Source organism: Canis lupus, chromosome 33 (genome assembly GCF_048164855.1).
Source record: "Canis lupus baileyi chromosome 33, mCanLup2.hap1, whole genome shotgun sequence".
NCBI lineage: Eukaryota > Metazoa > Chordata > Mammalia > Carnivora > Canidae > Canis > Canis lupus.
Genome location: NC_132870.1, coordinates 23,595,261 through 23,611,665, shown reverse-complemented (window position 1 = coordinate 23,611,665; position 16,405 = coordinate 23,595,261). Strand labels below are relative to the sequence as shown.

Sequence of the window (16,405 nt, the reverse complement as noted above, 5' to 3'; positions counted from 1 at the left end):
GAGATGCAATCCAAACTAGAAGTCCTAACGACGAGGGTTAACGAGGTGGAAGAACGAGTGAGTGACCTAGAAGACAAGTTGATAGCAAAGAGGGAAACTGAGGAAAAAAGAGACAAACAATTAAAAGACCATGAAGATAGATTAAGGGAAATAAACGACAGCCTGAGGAAGAAAAACCTACGTTTGATTGGGGTTCCCGAGGGCGCCGAAAGGGACAGAGGGCCAGAATATGTATTTGAACAAATTCTAGCTGAAAACTTTCCTAATCTGGGAAGGGAAACAGGCATTCAGATCCAGGAAATAGAGAGATCCCCCCCTAAAATCAATAAAAACCGTTCAACACCTCGACATTTAATTGTGAAGCTTGCAAATTCCAAAGATAAGGAGAAGATCCTTAAAGCAGCAAGAGACAAGAAATCCCTGACTTTTATGGGGAGGAGTATTAGGGTAACAGCAGACCTCTCCACAGAGACCTGGCAGGCCAGAAAGGGCTGGCAGGATATATTCAGGGTCCTAAATGAGAAGAACATGCAACCAAGAATACTTTATCCAGCAAGGCTCTCATTCAAAATGGAAGGAGAGATAAAGAGCTTCCAAGACAGGCAGCAACTAAAAGAATATGTGACCTCCAAACCAGCTCTGCAAGAAATTTTAAGGGGGCCTCTTAAAATTCCCCTTTAAGAAGAAGTTCAGTGGAACAGTCCACAAAAACAAAGACTGAATAGATATCATGATGACACTAAACTCATATCTCTCAATAGTAACTCTGAATGTGAACGGGCTTAATGACCCCATCAAAAGGCGCAGGGTTTCAGACTGGATAAAAAAGCAGGACCCATCTATTTGCTGTCTACAAGAGACTCATTTTAGACAGAAGGACACCTACAACCTGAAAATAAAAGGTTGGAGAACCATTTACCATTCGAATGGTCCTCAAAAGAAAGCAGGGGTAGCCATCCTTATATCAGATAAACTAAAATTTACCCCAAAGACTGTAGTGAGAGATGAAGAGGGACACTATATCATACTTAAAGGATCTATTCAACAAGAGGACTTAACAATCCTCAATATATATGCTCCGAATGTGGGAGCTGCCAAATATATAAATCGATTATTAACCAAAGTGAAGAAATACTTAGATAATAATACACTTATACTTGGTGACTTCAATCTAGCTCTTTCTATACTCGATAGGTCTTCTAAGCAAAACATCTCCAAAGAAACGAGAGCTTTAAATGATACACTGGACCAGATGGAATTTTACATCCAGAATTTTACATCCAAACTCAACTGAATACACATTCTTCTCAAGCGCACATGGAACTTTCTCCAGAATAGACCACATATTGGGTCACAAATCGGGTCTGAACCGATACCAAAAGATTGGGATTGTCCCCTGCATATTCTCGGACCATAATGCCTTGAAATTAGAACTAAATCACAACAAGAAGTTTGGAAGGACCTCAAACACGTGGAGGTTAAGGACCATCCTGCTAAAAGATAAAAGGGTCAACCAGGAAATTAAGGAAGAATTAAAAAGATTCATGGAAACTAATGAGAATGAAGATACAACCGTTCAAAATCTTTGGGATGCAGCAAAAGCAGTCCTAAGGGGGAAATACATCGCAATACAAGCATCCATTCAAAAACTGGAAAGAACTCAAATACAAAAGCTAACCTTACACATAAAGGAGCTAGAGAAAAAACAGCAAATAGATCCTACACCCAAGAGAAGAAGGGAGTTAATAAAGATTCGAGCAGAACTCAACGAAATCGAGACCAGAAGAACTGTGGAACAGATCAACAGAACCAGGAGTTGGTTCTTTGAAAGAATTAATAAGATAGATAAACCATTAGCCAGCCTTATTAAAAAGAAGAGAGAGAAGACTCAAATTAATAAAATCATGAATGAGAAAGGAGAGATCACTACCAACACCAAGGAAATACAAACGATTTTAAAAACATATTATGAACAGCTATACGCCAATAAATTAGGCAATCTAGAAGAAATGGACGCATTCCTGGAAAGCCACAAACTACCAAAACTGAAACAGGAAGAAATAGAAAACCTGAACAGGCCAATAACCAGGGAGGAAATTGAAGCAGTCATCAAAAACCTCCCAAGACACAAGAGTCCAGGGCCAGATGGCTTCCCAGGAGAATTTTATCAAACGTTTAAAGAAGAAATCATACCTATTCTCCTAAAGCTGTTTGGAAAGATAGAAAGAGATGGAGTACTTCCAAATTCGTTCTATGAAGCCAGCATCACCTTAATTCCAAAGCCAGACAAAGACCCCGCCAAAAAGGAGAATTACAGACCAATATCCCTGATGAACATGGATGCAAAAATTCTCAACAAGATACTGGCCAATAGGATCCAACAGTACATTAAGAAAATTATTCGCCATGACCAAGTAGGATTTATCCCTGGGACACAAGGCTGGTTCAACACCCGTAAAACAATCAATGTGATTCATCATATCAGCAAGAGAAAAACCAAGAACCATATGATCCTCTCATTGGATGCAGAGAAAGCATTTGACAAAATACAGCATCCATTCCTGATTAAAACTCTTCAGAGTGTAGGGATAGAGGGAACATTCCTCGACATCTTAAAAGCCATCTATGAAAAGCCCACAGCAAATATCATTCTCAATGGGGAAGCACTGGGAGCCTTTCCCCTAAGATCAGGAACAAGGCAGGGATGTCCACTCTCACCACTGCTATTCAACATAGTACTGGAAGTCCTAGCCTCAGCAATCAGACAACAAAAAGACATTAAAGGCATTCAAATTGGCAAAGAAGAAGTCAAACTCTCTCTCTTCGCCGATGACATGATACTCTACATAGAAAACCCAAAAGTCTCCACCCCAAGATTGCTAGAACTCATACAGCAATTCGGTAGCGTGGCAGGATACAAAATCAATGCCCAGAAGTCAGTGGCATTTCTATACACTAACAATGAGACTGAAGAAAGAGAAATTAAGGAGTCAATCCCATTTACAATTGCACCCAAAAGCATAAGATACCTAGGAATAAACCTCACCAAAGATGTAAAGGATCTATACCCTCAAAACTATAGAACACTTCTGAAAGAAATTGAGGAAGACACAAAGAGATGGAAAAATATTCCATGCTCATGGATTGGCAGAATTAATATTGTGAAAATGTCAATGTTACCCAGGGCAATATACACGTTTAATGCAATCCCTATCAAAATACCATGGACTTTCTTCAGAGAGTTAGAACAAATTATTTTAAGATTTGTGTGGAATCAGAAAAGACCCCGAATAGCCAGGGGAATTTTAAAAAAGAAAACCATATCTGGGGGCATCACAATGCCAGATTTCAGGTTGTACTACAAAGCTGTGGTCATCAAGACAGTGTGGTACTGGCACAAAAACAGACACATAGATCAGTGGAACAGAATAGAGAATCCAGAAGTGGACCCTGAACTTTATGGGCAACTAATATTCGATAAAGGAGGAAAGACTATCCATTGGAAGAAAGACAGCCTCTTCAATAAATGGTGCTGGGAAAATTGGACATCCACATGCAGAAGAATGAAACTAGACCACTCTCTTGCACCATACACAAAGATAAACTCAAAATGGATGAAAGATCTAAATGTGAGACAAGATTCCATCAAAATCCTAGAGAAGAACACAGGCAACACCCTTTTTGAACTCGGCCATAGTAACTTCTTGCAAGATACATCCACAAAGGCAAAAGAAACAAAAGCAAAAATGAACTATTGGGACTTCATCAAGATAAGAAGCTTTTGCACAGCAAAGGATACAGTCAACAAAACTCAAAGACAACCTACAGAATGGGAGAAGATATTTGCAAATGACATATCAGATAAAGGGCTAGTTTCCAAGATCTATAAAGAACTTATTAAACTCAACACCAAAGAAACAAACAATCCAATCATGAAATGGGCAAAAGACATGAACAGAAATCTCACAGAGGAAGACATAGACATGGCCAACATGCATATGAGAAAATGTTCTGCATCACTTGCCATCAGGGAAATACAAATCAAAACTACAATGAGATACCACCTCACACCAGTGAGAATGGGGAAAATTAACAAGGCAGGAAACAACAAATGTTGGAGAGGATGCGGAGAAAAGGGAACCCTCCTACACTGTTGGTGGGAATGTGAACTGGTGCAGCCACTCTGGAAAACTGTGTGGAGGTTCCTCAAACAGTTAAAAATATACCTGCCCTACGACCCAGCAATTGCACTGTTGGGGATTTACCCCAAAGATACAAATGCAATGAAACGCCGGGACACCTGCACCCCGATGTTTCTAGCAGCAATGGCCACTATAGCCAAACTGTGGAAGGAGCCTCGGTGTCCAACGAAAGATGAATGGATAAAGAAGATGTGGTTTATGTATACAATGGAATATTACTCAGCTATTAGAAATGACAAATACCCACCATTTGCTTCAACGTGGATGGAACTGGAGGGTATTATGCTGAGTGAAGTAAGTCAGTCGGAGAAGGACAAACATTATATGTTCTCATTCATTTGGGGAATATAAATAATAGTGAAAGGGAAAATAAGGGAAGGGAGAAGAAATGTGTGGGAAATATCAGAAAGGGAGACAGAACGTAAAGACTGCTAACTCTGGGAAACGAACTAGGGGTGGTAGAAGGGGAGGAGGGCGGGGGGTGGGAGTGAATGGGTGACGGGCACTGGGTGTTATTCTGTATGTTAGTAAATTGAACACCAATAAAAAAAAAAAAAAAGAAAAAAAAAAAAAAAAAAAAAGGATATGTAAAATGCTTGGAAGGTTTCATGAAGCCTTATAATGTGGCAGCACTTGTATAAATTAGAGTTCCAATGTTCACTTGTCCATGGGCCAATAAAGCCATTTCCTGGGCTCATTTTTGAAGACAAGTGTGTCAACAATGTGATCCCCCTCTGGTGGGATTTAGTAGAAGGCATTTTCAGTGTCTCTGTCTGTCTCTGTCCCTCAGACAATTAGATATACAGATGTGCAAAAGTAAAAAAAAAAAAAAAGACGAAACAACAATAAACAATTTACCCATCTAGGATATAAAGAGCTCATTTGGGACACTGTGTACGGGCATGCCTGATATCTGGTCTTGGAAGTCATTACTATTTTCAATTGTGAGTGACCACAGTTGCAAAAATTGCTATAATCACTTTAGATTTGTTTTCTTCCAAGAGGCAAATGAGAATTTTCTCACAGGCACAAACCTAAGGAAGCTGGGATAGTGAAGGATCTAAGGAGGTGTGCTCTAGAGCTTGTAGAGCAGGATTAAATCCCAGCTCACTCACCACTGGTATGTTTTGGCCAGTATCATAACCATCCCAAGCCTTCATTTCCTCATATACAAAATGGGGATAATATTGTTTATCTGAAGGCTATAATAAAGATTAACAGACTAATATATAAAAAATCCCGACATGGTATCTTGTACTAAGTATTCAATGTAGAGAAGCCATTCACTGCCCTACAAATCCTCTGTGTTCTGCCCATTCATTAAGAAAGCACTTTTTGTCAATTTTATTGAACACTTACTTGCCTGCCAAGCGCTGTTCAAAACACTTTACATGATTTACATTATCCTCAGAAGAATCTTATGAGTTAAAAACCATTATCACCTCGGTTTTACAAATGAGAAAATGGTGGCAGCAGTGGTGGTGGTGGTGGTGGTGGGAGATAGATTAAACATCTTGCCTAAATTTTCTTGCATAAAGAATTTGTATTTCAATGATTTTTCAATATCTTGAAATATATTGCATTCTGTGGTTTATTTTGTAAAACCTAACAGAGGTGTTACCATACTATGTAAGTAGAGAAGCTGGGATTCAAACATGGGACTTTTCGATATAGGTATTCTTTGCTTAATCACTATGCATACTGTTTCTGTAGATCTTGTGATTCTCCTAAAGATTTGGATGGAAAATGTGTTCCATCTTTTACATGTCAAAACAATTTGCAAATGACAGTGCTTTTTATGGGAAGTTCAAATGACAATGCTTGTTCTGTGAAAATACCATAGCAGTAAGTGTTAACATAAACATAGTGAAAATTAAGGGAAGTGTCTCAGAACTCACAGGGAAAGTCTACATAATTATTAGATCTTGCAGAGTATCCACAGAATGCAATATATTTTGAAGCATTTAAGATACTGTTAAAAATTCTTTATGAGAATAATTTCTAATTGTTAAATCATTCATGCTAATTCTCAGAGCCAAGGAAGGAATACCTCTTTTATTTGTTGCTTTGCTTGTTGTTGTTGTTGTTTTAATGAACTGAATAAGCAAAATAATTGAATTTCTCTTATAATTCCAAGCAATGCCTAGGATGCTCTTTGATTATATGCCAAAATCCTCTAAAGTCATAGACAAACATTTTGCTTTTTCACTAATATGATTATTAATTATTATAGTTAGGGACTGAAGAGTATATGGATCTGCTTCTGGAAGCTTTCCCAAGGATGTGTAATCAGATAATCATATAGATAGAATCCCAGTAAAGGAGATAGTGGTGTCATGTTTTTGGATGCTCTGCTGGTTTTGCCATTTAAAACAATCATTCTGTGGACAGGAATGGGTGGGGATGGGCTGCTCAATCAATAACCACATTATACTCAAATTCTGATAATAATTTGGTTAACCACATCTATTATGCCCATCTCTGCCTATATTTTCCATTCTTATTCTTCATCTTAAAGTCTGAAGTCCCATTTTAAGCCATATCCATCTACCCTCTCAATTCTTTTTAAAAAATAGACTTTGTGAAATAAACAAACAAACAAATAAATGAATAAATAATAGACTTTGTTTTTTAGAGCAGTTGTAGGGTTACAGCAATATCAAGAAGGTGTAAGATTTCCCATATAACTCCTTGTCCCCATATATGTATAGTCTGTTCCAATTATCAATATTCCCAACCAGAGTAGTACCTTTGTTAGAACTGATGAACCTATACTGACACATCATTATCACTCTAAGTCCATGATTTACATTAAATCATGTACTTGGGGTTGTACATTCTATGGGTTTGGACAAATGCATGATGACATGTATCCATTGTTATGTATCCTATGAAATAGTTTCACTGCCCTACAAATCCTCTGTGCTCTGCCCATTCATTCCTCCCTCCCTCCTGAGCCCTGGCAACCTGCTATTTTTACTGTCTTCATAGTTTTGAACATTTTGTTTCTGTCTTGCCTGCATTTTAATCTCATTTAAACATTGAATCCTTCAATTTCTCTATTCTTCATCTATTTTATTAGATGATGGATCTGATGCCTTACATTGCAATCATCAAATGATCCGGACACCATGGCCAATCACTTTACTTACTTTTCTCTGCACCCTCAAAGTCAGATTTCCTTGTTTTTCCTTGTTCTTACTCAAGCACTAAGCTAGTTAGTGCCAATTTAATCATTTGCCTATCTTTGCCAATTTCTGTGGGCCATGCCTTTACTATTCATGGAGGCAGACTTCTAGGGATAAGCCTAGAGATGAAACTCTTCTCAAACAGATTATGTTCCAGTGAAGTCAACTGGATAGGCTGAGTACATGCCTCAGTTTCCAAAGTTGGCCTATCAATCAAACTTAGATTATTTGTCTTACTCAACTTGAAATGCTTATACAAATTAGATTTGACACCTACTTCTGAATTAATCTAGTGCTCTACCAACCACACATACTCTTACCCTATTTTTGTTTTCCATGGCAGCTTCTTGTATCCTATTCATGGGCTCTCAGAAGCTGACCTTAGCCTACCTATGGTTTTTGCTTCTTTCTCACCTCAACTCACAGCCTAAAGTCATCTTGCCCCATGTAATTAAAATAAGATACCCTTGCACAGATTGACCAGTTCTCAAAGGAAAATTGCAAAATCCTGAGATTTGCTAAGATGAACTGGCCTGCAGAATTTAGTATTTCCAATCTCCACTGAGTTATAGAAAACCTTCATTGATAAAATATATGAGCAAAATCCTGATAATTTTTGTTTTTCCTGATACCAATTATATTTTGATTATGTCATCTGCTGTAAGTCACCTGTATTCTCTCCATGGCCCAGCTTCTTCAACTTTGAAATGGAGGAAGGACTTAAATCACATGGGTGTTAGAAGGGTCAAGCAAAATATTAAGGATGAAAGCACCATGTAAAATATTAAACATGAAATGAATATAATTTATTATTGTTTTAAGATATTTAAATTAAAACTTGAGTTTTAGCACTTTTTAAGCTCAAAGAATACATTAAGACATAACTCACTTAAATACAATTATTTATAGGGAGAAGGCAGGCATATTTCAGTTACTGTGCTCAAAATCTATTGACTGTATTTTCTCCTTATTAATTAGGCAGAGGGAGCTCCAGGCACAGCATCTCATGTGCTATCTGACAGTATGTGACTCTGTTATCCATCTCCTGCTTCTGGCCCATGATGCTAACTGCAAGAGAGTGTTCCAGCCCATTCTGGTCCCTGTAGGCATTCTTCGACATCATGCTCACAGCTGCAAAGCATGTAGTTTTTTCTCTTGTCAGGCTGTATTCTGGTTGCAGTCAGCCCAAGTACCATTAATTGCCCATTTTCTGAGAGGCGTGAGATCACTGCTCTGGCCTCTGTGAACCTTGGATTGAGCTCAGTCATAGTCAAGTTATCCAAGGAGAAAGTCTGGATCCTTCATCTTCACTGCCAAATGTATATTGGATTCTAAGTGATTCTGCTTTCAAGGTACTTTCTTTAAATTATTCACAAATTATAGAATGAGTTGAGACCAAGCATGTGTGGCTTTAGCAGAAAAAGAAAACCAGGGGGAAGGATAATTTAAGTAAATATAGGGAATTTATAATGGATTTCTATGCTGCACAGCATGCAATTTTCTTTAATTATTATTATTTTTTGTTGTTGTTAAGGAAATAGCTAGAAAGACATATAATTCCAGTTTTTTGAAAGCTTTAAGTTCTAGAATGGAGCAGAGTGCAGTTTATTTTTTCTTTCACTCTACCATATGGCTGCTGCTGGGGCTGAGGTTTCTTTGTTTATTTATATTTTTAGAGATCTTATATATTTGAGAGAGAGGGAGAGAGCATAAACAGAGGGGAGGAAAGCAGAGGGAGAGGGAGAAGCAGACTCCCTGCTAAGCAGGGAGCTCCAAGTGGGGCTCCATCCAAGGACTCCATGATCATGACCTGAGTCAAAGGCAGACACTTAACCCACTGAGCCACCCAGGAACGCTGGGTTGAGGTATATTTAAGACCAAATTTTTAAGAACGTACTAATGGCTAAACTACCCAGGACTTGTAGAAGGCCACTTTACTATAAAATTAAGTCTTTTACACATAAGAAATCTCTATTTTAAAATATATAGAAGAGGCAGGGGGAATAATACCAGGAATCCACCAGCTTAATTAGTGGCTCTCACATTTTTCCACTATCATCACTTCACATCATATTTAGGAAGAGAAGAAAGGAGGGAGGGAGAGCACATATAGTTATTTAAAAAAATATTTGTTTGTTGAAAGAATAGCAACTTTACAGTGGAGAAATCTGGCAGACATCACTTTGTTCAACTGATCAAAGTTAGTATCCACACTAATGAGAATAAGCAACATGTTTCTTGATGGGATGCCCTGAAAAAGGCACAATGTCACTGCTTTGGCATTCTTATAAAAAATAAATAACCTAAATTTAATCATGAGAAAACACCCAGACAGACCCAAATGGACAGAAGTTTTTTACAAAATAACTGTACTTTTCAAAAGTGTTAGTCATGAAAAAAAAAGAAAAAACTGTCTAAGATTAAAAGAGTCTCAAGGGATATGACAATTAAATATACTCTTGATTCCAGATGGGATCCTGGCCCAGAAAAAGTATATCAGTAACAATTGACAAGAATGGAATAAGTTCTTTATTTTTAAAAAAGATCTTATTTATTTATTCATGAGAGACACACACAGAAAGAGAGATAGAGAGGCAGAGACATAGGCAGAGGGAGAAGCAGGCTCCCTGTGGGGAACCTGATGTGGAACTGGATCCCAGTACCCTTGGATCACGACCTGAGCTGAAGGCAGATGCTCAGCCTCTGAGCCATCCATGCATCATAGAATAAGTTCTTTAGATTAATTAATAGTATAGTATCAATAGTACTCCTCTGGTTTTGAAAACTACAATGTTGTTATGTGAAATGTTAATATTTTGGGAAGCTGGGTGAAGATCTGGGTATTTCTTTGTACTATTTTTATAACATATTATACATCTGAAGTGAATTCAAATAGAAATTTTTAAAAATAAAAGCCTCAAATTTAAAACCACAGGCAATTCAATGTGCCCTAGATGACACAGTGGTGAATGGTGTCCCATTCACGGATCTACCTCAAGACTTTTATTCCAAAGCCATGCTGCTAAGAACACTGGAAAATGCAATTGCAGCATTCTTGAAACTCAAATTTGTATACAATGTTGCTGTATCTGAACACTAGGTTTATAATTTTATAGAAAAGTCATCATGAGTAAGAAATAGTTACTAACCATTTATTTGAAATTATTCCTAAATTCAGCCTATAATTTTAAGTGTAGGGAGATAGTCTATTGCCCATACAGAATTTCCACAAACAAAAACATCAGACTTGAAAATACTACTTTTTTTCTTTTAAATCTATGCCATTTCTTTGCAATATGAGATAAATTAGGAGGACAAGATTTCTAATGAGTTGCAGCTTCTTTGACATTCTTCTGCGATTTTCATGAAGACTGCAATGCCCAACCCCCGATGGCCTCTAGAGTTGATTTGTATCAAGCCCTTGGGTTAGAAGTAATAAGGTGACTTACCTTTGTGTTTTTGAGCAAACAAACAAGAACAATGTTTTGTTTGGTATCAATGAGCAGGAGTAAAAACCTTATTAAACAGATTTTGAATAGCTCCTATAGTTTTCTTTTAAACTGGAATATATATAATATATTGATGTATGGCCATAGATAGCTAAGCATTACTCTATTGATGATGGAAAACACCCCTCCCCTCATCTTATAATGTAAAAAAGCTCTGCTGCATACCAGCTATGTTGTGATGGAAAGCTGAGCACTAAAACTCACAACTTCAAACAGGATAAACTGTACCACATCAGAACTGTCACATCCATCATCAACTACTGAAACTCACTCTTTTAGCATCAGTTCATGTAAATGTTTATGTCCCAAGATTAGACTTGGCAAATTGATCTAACGGAGACTCCTCACAAACTTTTCTGTTCCAAAAATAAGACCACTGACTGTTCCAGAAGCTCCCTAATTTTAATATTCTGACCAATACCTGCCACTATTGTCCCCAAACCTATGAGTATCTTCTTCCTATGTTATCCCCTCTGAGACATCCTCTTCACCATTACCCAGGAGGTGTAGTGTCCTTGGACACTTGGGGTTCCTTGTTGCAGGAAGTAAGAAACCTAACTTTGTTGTTCACAAATTTGTTTCTGGAGGTCTCTGGCGGAGGGGAACTGGCAAATATTGTTTTAGAGAGTAATCTTAGTAAGTAGAAATTTATTTTGTAATTTTAGGAGCCCCCTGCAGTGATTTTCTCAGAACTGCTTTAATGCCTTTGGAAAAGTTAAGCACAAAGACAAGAGCAAAATGAGTACCTGTATCACACAAGAAATAGAATGAAAATTCTCCATATTAGAAGTGTGATGATCCAAAACACCTCAAAAAACACTTTAGAAGTGTGAAGAATGAGGTACAATTCTCTCTGACTCTAACCAATGTCTCCTAACCTTGGTTGCACAGAGAATTATCTAAAGGGCTTTTTAAAATACTAGTTTTCCAGGGACCTCTTTAGACCAACTTGATTAGAATCTCTGGAAATGAGGCTCAGGAATCAAAATGTTCCACATAATTCAATTGTGTCACCAGAGATGATGATCACTACTTTAAGGTGTTCACATAATCTTCTACTGTAATACTTACTATGATGTTTATTAAATACTAATTCATTCAACTACCCATCTGTTTAAAAAATACTATTGTGGACTTGGTGTAAAACATCATGGTTTGAAGACACGAAGAGAGCTGAACATTTAAAAAGTTGCATGACTCAGGAAAAATCTGACAGAAATACAATAAAACCTAAGAGCAAAATCTGAATTAAAAATGGCTTTTTTTCTGGCACATAGGATGCTTTGCAAAACTAGGAAGGCTGACTTTTGTGGCATATTCAGTTTTTGGATAGATGTATACAGAACAGAGACAAGGAATCAGATATCTACTTAATAAACATATCAACTGGACATAAAATAAGGTGGTAAATGTAAGGGAAGATGGCCTTTCTCGCCTCCAGGACACTGCTGGGTTCTGCCTCCATGTTCACTTAATATACGTCCAGGGAAAGCCAGAAGCTACAAAACTAGGGTGACAAAGATGCTGCTTTCATAAAATGTTATATAATGATCTCCAGAGCCAAATATTAATGCCTTTTGGATCAGTTCTGGTTTTGAATTTATGTATATACTATTTCCTTCCATGAGTTTGAATAATCAGGGGCTTGACCATTAGAAAAATGAAACTCCAGAATGATCCAAGCTGGAATGATCTCTAAAGATTTGTCAAAATCAGTTCTTGGAGGCTGTGATGAACACACACACATACTATGTGCTGCATGCAGCTATGGTCAATAACTAGGGGAATTGTGGGAAGGAAATGTTGTAGTTGAAAACTTAACCAAACTGTATTAAAACAATCTGAAACTTTCATTGGTGTATCTACATCCAGGAGTCTGCAAATATGGAAGGAGGGTGAACTAAACATTCCTAGCAACTCAAAATCAACAGTAAAAACAAAAACTGAACATTTACAACACTAGCATATTTATAATTATGAATAACTTCCTATCTCAGGGAACATCCCCAGAAGTGAAAGCATAAGCTATTTCAGTGCTGATTAGACCTTTAAAACCTGTCTTAATACCTAGGAAATATTTCAATCATTTACTTATATAGAAAACGCATGTTGTGAAAACTCACAAAAGCATAAAAGTTGAGTCAAAGCCATGTATTTTGCTAACTATTAGAAAATTAAGCTGCCTTAGATAACTATATAAACTATATAAAGTATTTCTAATGACAATTAAACCTCGAAAAAGACAAGATAAACTGGTTTGGTAGTAGCCATAAATATCTCAGGAATTAATTTAAGGAATGTTTGTTGTTTAGTCTATGTGCTCATTATGAGTTGCCCAGGGACCTCTGTTCTGCAAGGTTATTCTGGGACTCAGCTTTATCTTAATCCCTGTCTTTATGATCACCTCCAAAATGGGAAAGGAATGTAAAAGTTTTGCATTGGCTTGTCATGCTTTCTCCTACAGGTGATATGCATCACTACTCCTCACATTTCATTGACCAATCCAGCCTAGCGTCCATGTCTGACTTCAAAAGGGCAGGCTAACAACCACAACAACAACATAAAAAACAAGAAATCAAAAAACATACTATCATACATCTGGAAGGAGAACTGTAAATATTTAGAAAAGAGGTCTAATGACTCCCCCATACCTGTATCAGACTGAAATTAAAGTAAGGGCAAAAAGGATAGAAAATAATTTCTGCTCTGTTTTTAATATTTGTAGTGAACAGAAAGGCTTCTTTGCACATAGAAAGTTCCAAGAATTACTTGGGAAAGTAACAGGTACCAACCGTACAATGACCCCCAGGTCACTGAGATAGAATAATTCACAAGAGATTAGCTTTACTGGCATGAAATATTTTTGTAATTGTACACTTTTAAATGAGTGTAAGATGTAAGTGTGAATGTAAGATGATATGAAAAACAAGAGTCAGTACACTGAGTAGTTAAGACCACGGAGGCTGGGTTTGAATCCTGGCTCTGCCACTCAACCAGCAGCATGACCTCGAGGAAGGAATTTACCCTCTCTGTGACTCAGTTTACTCATTTATAAGTGAGGACATAATATTCATGGCCTCTTCACAGGGTTTATGAGGATTAAGTAAGTGCATGTATACACACATTTATTACTCAATACATATTGGTAAATGTGCTTGCTACAATTCATTGGACTACTTATCCATTTGACTAATTCCTTAAAGGATTGGACAAGTGAAGAGTTGAGAATAAATTTGGTCTGCTAATAAATAGCAATGCTTTCTAAGAGACAGTGTCATTTAGACTGAGCATCAGGAAGTCTGGCTCTAGCCCCACTTCTGCCCCTAAATAGTTGTGTGACCTTTAATACATCACTTAACATTTTCTTGGCATCTCCTTCTCTTCTGTCTTTCTTTTGTTTTTTCTAGGCTAGGTGAGCTTAATTCAACTTAAAATATATTCACTAGAGATGCTATAGTGTATACAGTATAAAAACCCAACCATGTAGCAGAGGAGTAACCACATTAGAAGAATGAGTAAAATTAAGTTTTACATGAAATGCAGAGCTTTAGAGACAAAATGAATTTTATCAGGGTGGATGGTGATAGGGCATTCAGTACAGAGAGTACAACATGACAAAATCTTAATAATAATAGTAACTTTAATTTATTAAATGCTTACAAAATATCAAATACATTTACTTATATTTCTTGTCATCAAAAAACTCAGAGAGGTGAATTTATCCTTTATGTTTTAAAAATAAGGTAACTGAGGCTCAGTTTGAACCATGTAAATTGAATCCTGGTTTGTCTAACCCTAGAAAGTCAGTGATTTTTTTCATTGATGTTATTCCATGAGGAGGAGGGGGAGGTCAGAGAACAGTGAGCAATCTGGGCCATTTGATTTATTTAGGGAGTTGACAGGAATGTAATTTAAAAAGGTCTATTCCATGTATTAAAATAATCTGTCTGTATTGTCTAAAACTTAAGCTCAATTATAATATGTACAACTTGAATGAAATATCCACCTCAGGGGTCCCTTAGCATTTTACACATATACTTATTTGTGCCCCTTTCCCATACCTTAGCTTTCATACATGTATCTGTTAGAGCATTTTAAGTGATTTGTTTATGGTCTGTAAAACAGAATTTTGAGTTTCTTGAAGGGAAGAACCAACCATATGTTATTCGTCTTCATATCCTTGAGCTCCAATCTCTGATTTTTAGACATTAAATAAATATTTGTTGAAGGAATTAGTGAATGAAGGAATAAGTGAATAAATGCTTTTAGATACACTCTCTGATGTTTGACTATTTCCTTGATTCTTAGCAAGCTGTCTCAAGTCCTTTGAAATCAAAATATAACAAGATATAAATCTTGAATAAATGCGTAATATATACAAAGTATTACTTTGCTACAGATGAATTTTATGTGTAATTAATGATAAGACCTTTGGATCTCCTATTATTTATTGAATACATTTTTTATTTTAAAAAATTACTTCATTTTATTTTCATATCAGAAGACATTTTGTACTGATAATAAACAGTAATGGAAACACATGATTTAATGTGTCAGCATCTTACATGCCCCAGTTTAAAAAGTGTTTCTGAGGCATAAAGCAAAATCAACTAATACTGCCGTGAAAAAAAACAGTAACATTCAAAAGTAACATTCATTTTCAGCTCACAAATAAAAATTTAGTATCCATTCTCCAATATTATGAATTTCTGCTTTGGGAATTCAAGAAATATTAAGTGGTAATATATTTTGAAAATGAAAGAAAACATTGGATCATGTATGTGGGTAGAGCTGGTTCTCCTCTAGTGATTGTATCAAAAGATTGGCATAGGTAGGCATCTTTGCTAGCAGGATGTCACTTCAGGACACATTCATGAGCATATGATCTCAGATCTCTTAAGATACTCAAAGGATCTTGTTCCACCCTCCCATTTCTTATGCCAATAGATAGTTAAAAGAACCCAAGAGGCTAGTTTTCTTTCTGCTTTTAAGGGTCCCAAAAATGAAAGAGCACTTATTCCTCCCCATAGAATCCCTTTTTCATGTTTATCACAGTGATAAGCAGCAAGTTTTTTCTTGGTTCTAATTGAAATTGCTTTCAATTAAGCTGGTTTCTTAAGAATTATGATTATTTTATAAAACTATCAATGGGAGTAATAATAACATCCCTTAGTTATATAGTACTTGTACTTCAACTTGCATGCTATGTGTATAAAAGTCTGAAAGCTCAGTGGCAAACTAAATACAGTCTCTCTTTTCTGGATAGGGAAATTTCATCAGTGTTTCTTGGTAAACTAGTGATCTTGAGGCTAAGATTAGCTATGTTTTATGCACAGAGAACAATTGTTTTGCGTGACTTTAATAAAACTCCATCACATCCTTAAGGGGAAGATAATGTTGATCTTGACTTCTACTTTGTAGGCTCACTACCATAACTTGTAACTTTCTTCCCAGTACTTCTTTTCCAAAGATATCTTAATTTTTTAAATTCCTAATAAAAATATTT

At 36.6% G+C, this 16,405-nt stretch overlaps 1 protein-coding gene across 5 annotated transcripts in view; it reads right to left on the bottom strand.

Annotated features, from left to right (window-relative positions):
* The window catches only part of BANK1 (B cell scaffold protein with ankyrin repeats 1), a 287,136-nt gene that overhangs the window by 75,380 nt on the left and 195,351 nt on the right, over positions 1-16,405 (bottom strand). The window lies entirely within an intron of this gene.